Source organism: Rhyacophila brunnea, unplaced genomic scaffold, assembly GCF_057557595.1.
Source record: "Rhyacophila brunnea isolate RB1 unplaced genomic scaffold, BYU_Rbru_1.0 scaffold_1, whole genome shotgun sequence".
In the NCBI taxonomy this organism is placed as follows: Eukaryota; Metazoa; Arthropoda; class Insecta; order Trichoptera; family Rhyacophilidae; genus Rhyacophila; species Rhyacophila brunnea.
In genome coordinates, this window is record NW_028232751.1 from 65,221,737 (window position 1) to 65,232,523 (window position 10,787).

General features: G+C 34.3%; 1 long non-coding RNA gene across 3 annotated transcripts; it reads left to right on the top strand.

The window, feature by feature from the left end:
- Positions 1–996: 996 nt before the first annotated feature.
- Positions 997–3,942, top strand: LOC147080129 (uncharacterized). 3 transcript variants are annotated; one of them, XR_015070786.1, is made up of 4 exons: positions 997–1,854; positions 2,014–2,079; positions 3,144–3,315; positions 3,717–3,942. It is a non-coding gene; the product is annotated as an uncharacterized LOC147080129 (long non-coding RNA). The 3 variants fall into 3 exon arrangements; XR_015070785.1 differs by having other exon boundaries at positions 3,144–3,627; positions 3,717–3,897; XR_015070784.1 differs by having other exon boundaries at positions 3,144–3,942.
- Positions 3,943–10,787: the final 6,845 nt, after the last annotated feature.

The window sequence follows — 10,787 nt, forward strand, 5'->3', positions numbered from 1 at the left end:
AAAAAAATGCAAATCCACACCAACAAAATAAATTTGATTATTTAAATTTGAGAGTATTAGTACACATTTATTTCAACCTTTTAAATAAATAGTAAAAATCAAAAAACATCGTATTAATTAACGTAACAGAGCTCAATTAAGAAATATACTTACTGAAGTTTATGTTGACAATATAATATAATCAATCTATATTTAATTATAATTGGCAATAACATTCATATTAACGATTGAGATTAAAAAATACAAACGATAATTAATATGGTCATAATTTATATGAAATTTTATAATCTTAATTATAGAAAGGTATTATAAAATTATATGCACAAATAAGGATACTCTTAAAAAAATAGAAGGTAGGTACTGACAAAGAAATTTCTCTTGTTTATACAGATACTGTATGAATATCATTTTAGATAGGTACATAATCATAATTATCGAATGGACTTGTAATACAAGCCTAATAATTATATTAAGTATATATTTTTATATAAAGATTTCTGATGATGCACAGTTGACTGCGGTCTCATTTGAAACGAAAGTAATAAACCTCTCTTTCATTAATAATTGTTAGGTAAACATAACATTAGTTATTTTGTTAATACGTAGTTATAATTTTCAAACTAGAAAATCTATATTTTTGCAAATAGTATGATGTTTAGATAGGTATATCTGTGCCAAATGTTCAAGAATATATTTCAGTAGTTGTTTACTACCTACATTCTTATGTTCAAATAAGCAAAGCGGTTAGTAATTTATATTATTGTATTAAACCGTACATATGTTTTTTCTAAAATGGTAATTACTTATTTAAATAAAATTCATTCCCTCAGAAATACAATGATGCAGTTAATAAAGTATATAAGTAATTATTTCCCTAGTTTTCATAATTAAGTCAACTACTATTAATAAATTAAAATTGGCTTAGTGATTTACATGGCGATTGACATTATGTTTTTTCAACAGTTTTAGTGAAAATTGTGTTGTAAAGAATAAAAAAACATTTCTTTTAGCTATTTTTTAAATCTAATAGTTACCAATGTTATGTACTAATTTCTTATACAACTTCTTTATTATTCCATTATTAACATTTTTCCTGAATGTTTATTGTTTCGTAATGTACATATTCTCATTATTTATAAAAATATCAATAATAATTTACAAAAAAATTAAAAAAATCATACTTAAATACTTTTAAATTATAAAAACTCCGTATAAAAATATATATATGTCAATATATCCTCATACTCTTTGTTAAAACTTTATAGACACGCTGTATTATTTCGAGTTAAACATTGCGCAATGATGGTTCTTCCGTAAAAGAGCATTATAAATATAGGTGTACTAAATAAAATCGTATAGAGAAAGAAAAACGTGACGTAAAACAAGGTTACATCTCAGAGTATGAGTCTGTTACGCGGAGTCTGTAATCTATTTCGTCCGCGCAAAAGCATGTTGAATCAAGTCAAAGCACCAAGCGCGTAATATTATTCCAAATAAAAACGATTTTTTGACATTATCTCAGCTGTTTATTAATTAATCAACATTAAATTTTGATAGGAATATAGACCATAAATTGGTTTATCTGATTTACTTAAATAAGATAAGAAAAAACTATCTCATTTTATATGATGAATTTAATAGCGTAAATATTTTAGTTTTTTCGCTCTCCTGAACATTTGTGATTTTAGACTTACACCGGTTTTTCCTGGGGCCGTCGATGTGTTATTGCAGGTACTGAATTGGCTACTAATTATGATATTATAATGAATGCTTCTCGGAGAGAAGAACAGTGGAAAGTAGCCCAAGAAATAGAAGCCATGATGCCATTTTCTGATTCAGAAGATAATATTGAAGGTAAAGTTAATGGTATTCAACAATTATGCTATTTTAGAGAAATATCAAGACTACTCGAGGATTATTCAATTGTTTAAGTTGCGAAGATTTGTATTCACTATCAATAGAAAAATGATATCTTAGTGTGTTTATTATAACAAAACCTTTTTATGATTGCAGTTATTCAAGCTGCGAACATATTGACCCCGACACGAGCCCTTGTACATGATTGTATTAACAATCAAGGTATTAATTTTAGATAAACGTATCTACACAACGTTTATTCAGTTCTTTAATATGCGAGGCGTTGTAAAGGGTGTTTTTTTTAGAGGTATAGAACTTTAAGCTGGCAGCACTTTTTTAATTGGCGGCCATTTTGTCAGCTGTTAAGTGATTTATGTTTAGTTTGGCTTGGCATTTCAACATGAATAGACTGACGCCTGAACAACGCTTCCAAATTGTGAAAATTTATTTTAAAACAAGATTGCCGTTGATCCCGATTTTCATAAGCGAATTTTGTTTAGCGATGAAGCTCACTTTTGGTTGAATGGATACGTCAATAAACAAAACTGCCGTATTTGGAGTGATGATAATCCTCAAGTGTATGTTGAGACACCGTTACATCCAGAAAAATTGACTGTTTGGTGTGCTTTATGGGCTGGTGGAATAATTGGTCCGTACTTCTTTAAAAACGATGCTGGCCAGAACGTTACAGTCAATGGTGACCGCTATAGAGCCATGATTACTGACTTTTTCGTTCATCAATTGAACAACCATGATGTGCAGGAGCTGTGGTTTTAACAAGACGGCGCAACATGTCACACAGCTCGTGCCACAATTGATTTATTGAAGGAAACGTTTGGTAACCGCATAGTTTCACGTTTCGGACCCGTGAATTGGCCTCCAAGATCGTGCGATTTAACGCCGCTTGACTATTTTCTGTGGGGATATGTGAAGTCGCTAGTCTACGCCGATAAGCCCGAAACGATTGACCACTTGGAGGACAACATTCGCCGCGTTATTGCCGATATACGGCCACAAATGTTGGAAAAAGTCATCGAAAATTGGACCTCCAGATTAGACTACGTCCGAGCCAGCCGTGGCGGTCATATGCCAGAAGTCATATTTAAATTATAATGCCAGAAGAGCATCTTTCGAATAAAGTAAATTTCATGTCAATATAAAAATTCATCTTTATTTTATTCCATTTCAAAGTTCTATACCTCTAAAAAAAACACCCTTTATTAGCAATTGATAGACAAAAGATTTCGTAGTATATTTTTAATAACTAAACCGTTTTTTGATTACAGACATGCTGCGAGTACATCGACCAATACACAAGCACTTCTACTTAATAAAAGTTCGAGAGACTGGTACAATCTAGTTAGAAATTGCGAAAAAAGATAATAATATTGTAGTCAAAGTAATGTACAACGACATGTTTTTAGATTTTCCCAGTCTCTTGAAGGGTCCATTCAGCAGGTGAAGTGGTTTCAATTTTTTAAAAAAAGTGCCTAGGCTAATAACATCCTCTTTGAAAATAGCCCGGATGCTTTGCAACAATTCCAGTCAATATCTTTTAGTCGCCGAGGTAAGGCAAATAATGTTATCCTTGAACCTCCTAAATGTTACAGTGGTCCAGTGCAAATTAATAAGGAGAAGAAAAATGATCTCGGTATTCTACATGTTTAATCGATAAAGACTGTCATGAGTTTTGCTTGTCAATCCCAGATAAATGTACCGTATATGAATCCGGATAATTTTCATGAAAGACTTGACAAGTAGTATTTTTATGTATGTACTTAAGTATTATTTCTAACTGTGTCAAATATGTTACAATTATTTACTATATAAACGTAATAAAATAAAATCATATGTTCTAGGTATTATTTCTAACTGCTGTCAAATATGTAATGCCGCAAGAGGATGGATCGAGGGAAGTGGCGCGAACTTGTGCTTGCCTTATACCCCAACGCTGGGTCGTGACAGGGCGAAAGAAGAAGAAGAAGATTTACTATGTAAATGTATTAAAATAAAATAATATGTCCTTTGGTTTTATTTTTAACTATCTATCAAATTTGTACATATTGTTTCAAATATAAATGTATTAAAATAAAACTATTTTTTTATTAAACAATAACCTTCATCCAGCTACCTATATCCTATGAAAGTACTAAACTATCACATATTATTACACCTGCAATAATAAATGCCAGATTACATGATTGACATTATAATAATGCATTAGCTTCGTCTAGAGGGGAAAAATAATTTAAACTGTCACTAAATGATAAGACAATAATAAAATCACACATTTTGTACCTACATGTCAAAAGAGATAAGTTTTCAATTTATATTCTTGGTTAAAAAAATACGAAAGGAAGAAAGGGATATGTCAAAAAAATATAGTAAAATCCATAACTTTTGAAAATCTCATATATTTATACCATAGTATATCAATTTTAATAGACAAGTGCAAAAAAAAATATCCAAAAATGATTATTTTCGGTTTAATTACAATTTTAAGAATATTCTCAAAAACGCAAATCTTGTTTTGCCTCTCCTGAAAAGTACCAATTTTCGACTTATCGCCTCTTCCTTTCGCACACAGATATTAGATTCTCATATTATTTTCATCACAATCTACATAACAAATTAAATTATTAACGGTTTTATTTCTATAACTTCCAATAATGGTAACTTTCACTACTCTCGGTCTCAGGATAAACATATTTAAACAAAAGGGAGCGCTGAAAGGCACTCAATATTATATGATGGAGGACTATCCACAGTACATTTTAGATAAAAGAAACGCTATTATACTTTATGACCCTGAACATTTTAAATTATATAATTGTACAATATATTTTCTGATTATTATGTGTCGATACTTGACAGCTCCATTATTAAAGTTGATGTATTAAAAATTGCCAATAATTCACTGTATAAGTACCCTTAATTTGAACTAAAACATAAATTGAAAAACGTTAATGTAGTATTTCACACTGCCTTTAATCTTAGCGGTAGGTAGGAGGCCCGAAAAATATCCTAGCCTGAGGGCCCGTTTCAATATGTGGGGGTCATGGTGTAGGTCAGTGGTCGGCAAACCGTGGCTCTTTGGCCCCTTGGGTGTGGCTCTGCCACAAATGACCACGTACGGGATAAAAAACTTAAATTGGTTTCAGCTTTCGAGTCTTGTGACATAAATGATACAGCACAAGTCTCACGTTTTGTACGATTAATTCCATCTACAGGTCCTAAGGAAGAACTTGGATGCCACTCAAATGTCAAACAGGGTATAGAAGATATTGCAAATGCTGCAATTGAGTGTATGGAAAAACATCATATTCCACTTGATAAAATTGTGTCAATTTCAACAGATAACAACAACAACAACAGTTAAGTATGACCAGTGAAAGAAAAGGGGTTGTTGCATGCTTGAGAAAGATTGTTTGCATGAATATGTAGAGCCGGAAAGGGAAAGAACAGCAAACGCTAGTTTTTTCAACTGATCATATGAGTCAGGAATACTATTCCAAGTATTAAAAATCATCATATCTTCCTTCTCCAGGTCTTTCAAAGTATACCACTAAACTTGTACTGTGAAACATGTTCATATTTTTTTTCTCCAATATGTCCATATCGGCACAGAGATGTTCAAATTTAGTGCTCCATAATTCTTTATCCATAAGCTTTATCTATAATAGAGGTGATAATCTTATTCACAAATTCCATATCTTGCAAATGTCTGCGCACAAAGCTCTTCTTGACGAATGATGCAATGGTAAGCAAGTATCTCGTGATTTTTTCTTCTTTCAAAATAGCAACAACCCCTTTTCTTACGCCGGTCCTACTGTCATACCCCGTCTGTTGAAATTGACACAATTTTATTGAGTGGAATATGATGTTTTTCCATACACTCAATTACAGCATTTGCAATATCTTCTCCACGTGTTTGACATTTGAGCGGCAATAATACTATAAGTTATTCTTTAGGACCTGTATATAAAATAAATCCTACAAAACGTGAAACTTGTGCTGTATGATTGGTCACTCGTTAACTGCTATTGATAAAGCTGAAACCAATTTAAGATCTTTGACTCGCTGGTTGGTTATATTCAAAGATATTTTGACTGTTCTATCTTTCACTGTTTTAGCCCATACGTGGTCATTTGTGGCAGAGCCACACCCAAGGGGCCAAAGAGCCACATGTGGCTCGCGAGCGGCGGCTTGCCGACCACTGCTCTAGACGAAGTGGGTAGCACAGCCGACAATATTTGAGTAATATTTTAGCATACTAGGCGCACATGTCCTGTGTGGTGGCTGTTAGTCACTTCCAATCCGCCAGTCGCTGATGACATGCTCAACGGTTACCGCCGTTATGCCTCCAATTTAATAAAAACTAGGAGAAACTTATACCGCCGTATATTATGAAAATATGTATAAATAATTATAAGAAGAAGTAAAAGAGCCTATGGGACAGATTTACATTCTCCTCCTTGGGCCCCCCCAATATTAAATCCTGGGTGCGCCACTGGATCATAGTAAAACCTAGCAATAAGAGACCACTTCCTACATCACCTAAAAATAATCCCCTACTACGGAACGATAGAAACATTCAACCCACCAAAAAGAACAGAACGCTCCAACCACAGACATCGTTTCGAAGATCAAGTAGCTTATCAGAAGGAGCCCCATAACCGGGTATGCTGAACTTCTTAGTCAACAAAAATACCAACATTAAAACAAACAACCAAGACAACAAAGACAAGAACACATAGCAACCAACCCACCCCTCCCACGAAGATCTCATAGATGAACATATAACAAAAAACAAAAACCATCTTCCAATATGGCTGGTCACCGAGGAAGATCACGACCAAAACCCTCCAAGAAAAATAAAATCACGCTAACAAACCTTACATGTATCTCACTAACCAAGCTCTACAAACTAATCTACAATATAAGATCACTGTCATAATATGTACGCTTAATAGAATTGAGAGAGGCAATAAAAGATATAAAATCCGACATAATCGGATTATCTGAAGTGAGACGTCAAGGAACAAAGATAGAGGAATATGGCAATCATATTCTATGTCACATAGGACTTAATACATAAAAAGCACAAGAATAACATAGTAAACTTCATAGGTATAACAGATAGAGTAGCACTATTGAATTTAAAAATACAAGGAAATGAATACAAGTATACGCACCCACAGAAATAGCGAAAGAAAAAGAAATTGATACTTTTTATCCAAAGCATTTTAAGCCAAAGACAGAGTCCAGTGGGACTTCTTTCTTTGGAGGAGGCCTTCACCCAAAGAGAGGTTCTTACAAATCAAAGAAACTAGTATCTTAGCATTAAAAATATTATTTAAGTTACAAATACAAAAATATATACCAATATTAAAAACGTTACATAGCACTTTTAATATATAAACATTATTTATTAATATTATATACAAAATAAAAATCTTAATATAGGTATATATTGATACCGGATGAAGGTCTCCCACAGGAGACCACCGCAAAGGGCGGACCGAACCATCATCTTTCCCAAAACATCACAGCCTACGTCCACTCTTCGCGGCTCTCGCAACCCCCGGCCGAGCGGAACCTACCTCCACTGAAAATACCAAAATTCGAATTCGTCCACGCTCCCGCCAAACGACAGACGCGGTCTGCCGAAAACGGCCGCTCGCACCGCCACCAGAATCCGTCGGTAAAACAGAGAACTTTGCGACCGACAGACGAACAGAACGCCTATATCTGACAGTTGGACGCGAGCGAAAAGCTCTCTCCCGCATCGGACGCCGGACAGCTAGCATCGCCCCTGCTCGCCTCGGACGCGAAGCCAAGCCAGCATCTCCAATTCTCCAGTCAAAAAGACCGCATCGGCGCCAAGTAAGCATCAAGCATCCCAAGCAAACCGCCTCTACCCACCGCCAACGACAATACCCTGCGACAATATAATAAACACCAGCCTCAACAGCATACATGTGCGTTTCTCTCATCCCACCCCGCTTCTGGCCTGCTAGTGATACAGCCTTCACCATTCTCCTTGACGGAGAAAGGCCAGTATCAATATGTATTATAAAAAAAATATAAAAATATCATAGATAAAATATTAAAAAAATCATAGATAGATAGATATTATATATACATGATAGATATAATCTCTTGGGTTATTATATATAATAAATAACTTACATTAGATATAGTCAATTCACTGTCATTTACTTTTTTTGTTTGTAAGAAATAAAAAGGCTTTTTTATTTTTTTTATTTCATATATTTCTATAACTTCAGACAATAATTGGAATTTACTAATTAGATTATTTTGATATTCCAGTTGATACTCTAGTAATTTTTTTGTTTCCGACTAAAAAATAGTAAATAGTATTTAGGAATACCTAGTTATGTCAAAGTTAAGTTTAAAGTTGTGTTTGGTTTACATTGTATTTCTTATTTAAATATTTGCACTTATGAAGATTAAAATTAATAGTTCGTTTGTGAATGATTTGAAGTGCATATGTCCTAAAATAATCCGCTCTCTAGTCTTCATCCGAGAGAATGTCAATGAGTTCATCAGTGGTCATGACTGGAGAACGATCTTCTAGGTTTACAGATGGTGGAGGAGAAGGTTCTCCCGCATCACCGAATATGGCTGCAAATGCAGCATAATCAAACTCTTGCGGAACATCTTGTGGTAAACTGTAGAGAATAAAAATAAAACAACAATTAAATTTCAGTCTATCACAGATATTGAAAAGTCGATAGGCAACTACTAGCAACAATTTTTTACTTTTCAGCACAACATAGGTATTGGATGGAAAATAGGCAACTGGCATGAACTGAGGAAATATAATGGATAATATGTGGTAAAATATTACTCGACGGGAATGAGGTGAGGATTTTCGTTGGAACTTTGATCCTGTCGATCTGGCACCTTTTCTTGAGAGGCCTGATCGCTCTGGTGAGCTGGTACGTTGCAGTCATCACCCGAAAGAATGTCAAGGAGTTCATCGGTGGTCATGACTGGAGATGGTGGAGGAGAAAGTTTTCCTGCAACATCAAGGATGGCTGCAAATACAGCGTAATCATACTCTTGTGGAACATCTTGTGGAACATCTTGCGGAACATCTTGTGGAACATCTTCTGTTAAGCTGTAAAGAATAAAAATAAAACAACAATTAAATTTTCAGTCCATCATAGGTATTGGAAAGTCGGTAGGCGACTACTGGCAACAATTGGCTGGCTCAGGACCGGACAGGACTGACCCATATTTCTTAAATATGTAGTTTTTTCTTTCCAAATTACTTGGACATCAACAGTATTTATCAGTGCCAGACGCGACTGAGCCATATTACGAATTCAGTAAGACTCTGACATCTGTGATTTGTTCTGAAAACTACCATTTTTTTTTTTAAATAAAAAACAACTAACCGGCATTCAAAGTGGCAAACAGTGACAATTGTGATTCACCCTTAGGGCAATCTTCAATGTATCATCTGCTACCCAAAACTGTTTGGTGGAGCTATGCTACAATCATACCTGTCATGGATGTTCTTAACCGTTAAAACCTGGTTAACACCGGACGCTAACTCTAATTAAGATAGTAATATCATTTATCATATTTAAATTTAAACCACCTCAGATAGAGTCGTGATTAATAGTTATTCACATGAATCATCTATAGTTCAAAGAATAATAGCGCCTGTACACGTGCATGGATTTTCTAGCACCAATAGTGTGCAGTTTAATCTTTTTTTAAACGTTTTTCAATATGGCGTCATATGGTAGTTCGTAGTTTCATTTTTGGCCATTCTCCAGATAAGTTTGTGGGTCTGTATGAACAAATTTTGAGGTTAACCGATTTTCACTACCTGTCGAATAGTACCATAAAATGATAACATTGCGTCACGCTCACTCTTGAAAAATGAGATTGGAGAGGCAGTCAGCACTTTTACGTGTAAACAGTTATTGTCACGATAGTTTAAAATACATACCATTGTTGCCAGTAAATTCATGCATGTGTACAGGCGCTATAATAACTGTTTACACATAGAAATGCTGAATGTCTCGACAATCTCATTCTTCAAGAATAAGTGAGCCGTGATATAGTCTTTGTATGGTGCTTTTTGATAGGTCGTGAACATTGATAGACGTCAAAATGAGCCTCTGCGCAGCGTAGTTTATTTTTTTCAACAGTCACCACTACCATTCTACTGCGCAGGCGCAGACATCGCACAGTCCAGATGTTGCATGAAATTCAGAAGCTTCTGAACTTTGATTCATGCATGCAATCTTGCAACTTGCACGATAATGCGTGTTTACACGTGAATTTTTTTGTTATGGCCGTGATAATATGTACTGTCAGCAGTAAATCTATGCACAATACATGTAAACGGGGTATTAGATAACTCATCCGGACAATGAAAGATGTGAGCTCATTTTCCACTTAGATGAACTTTTCATCTAGAATTATTTATAATATGCATGTTTGAGGTTTTTCAAAATTATGTATTCTGAACAACAAATAGGTTAATAAAGTGATACGCAGGTCATGTACTGCTTAGGAATGGCAAATCAAGAGAGAAAAGAGAATAACACAACAATGTCGATACTACTGTCTCTATAATAATATGTACTTACATCAGTAGGTTGCATGTTGGAGATTTAAAGATTTTCATTTAATTTTTTATTTTATGAATACTATCCGATACTAAGTAATATAGAATGATTTAAACTGACACATCCAAAGATGTTTAATCTTCTTCCAAGCGGAGCCCTTTGTGATTTCCTAATAAATATCGCTGCAGCAAGAAACATGTTAACGCAAGTCAGTTTTCGTATGCCAAAAATGTAAGAAAGGTAATTTCATATCAGAGTTTATCTGAAAATTAGTGATCCTTTTTGCAATAACTTTCATATATTTAGGCACTATCT